This window comes from Myotis davidii, unplaced genomic scaffold (genome assembly GCF_000327345.1).
Source record: "Myotis davidii unplaced genomic scaffold, ASM32734v1 scaffold694, whole genome shotgun sequence".
NCBI lineage: Eukaryota > Metazoa > Chordata > Mammalia > Chiroptera > Vespertilionidae > Myotis > Myotis davidii.
The window spans coordinates 66,904-67,853 of record NW_006285479.1 but is presented as its reverse complement, the minus strand read 5'-3'; positions in this window follow the sequence as shown (position 1 = coordinate 67,853).

Sequence of the window (950 nt, the reverse complement as noted above, 5' to 3'; positions counted from 1 at the left end):
TATGGACACATGCCTTGAAGCTTCCAAATGTTTGATGAAATAAGTCTGCAGCATAAAAGGTAATATGTCTTCAATTTTTGGTTGTGGCAACCAAGAATATGGACATAGTGGAGATGACTGATATAGTTAAGGTGTGGGAGCATTATAATGTGACCAGTCACATAAGCAGCAACTCCTCAGGAGTTAAGTGTTAGAGGAAAAGGAGGTAGGGCTAAGTGAAAACATAGAGAAAGAATCTGAACACATAACTATGTGAAATGATTTTGGAAACAAGAACCATTGAATGGTGAAGGAACAATAAAAACAATTGCATGAGACTACTTAGAAGGAATGAGATAATCAACCAGGTAGAAAAATAAAAAAGCATCTATCTCCAAAGGTGGAATAAATAGGATATGTTTAGAGCAATGCTTCTCAGATATTATTGTGCACTCAAATCACCTGGGAATTGTGATAAAATGCAAATTTTGATTCATGAAGTTGGAAGTGGAGGTCAAGGCATCATGTCTAGCACATCCACACACTCATTAGCTGTCGCTGGTTGGTGGACCATAGTTCTGGTAGCCAGTCTCAAGAAAGGGGTAATTGTTGGAGCAACAAAGCAATTGGAAGGGGTAGTGATGCTTGTTGTGTTCCCAAAACACTGACATTCAATTTCAAAAACAAAGAAGTGTTTGAAAAAAATAATATGTGTATGTGTTTTTCATGATTGTGAAAAAAGTCAAGATCATAATTAAGTTGTATTAAAAGTTAGCAATCAGAGCAAGAAAGCAGCTAAGTGTGATTATTACTCATTTGTATTTATTTATCTTGCTTGCTATTGTTATCACTGTTGCTGAAAAAAATTTAAAGATACACATACTAGTAAGAACTGATGTTTTAAGAATAATAATTTTTTTTTAATTTGAGAATATGTTAACCATTAACCTAACATTTTGTTAATTAGGGAA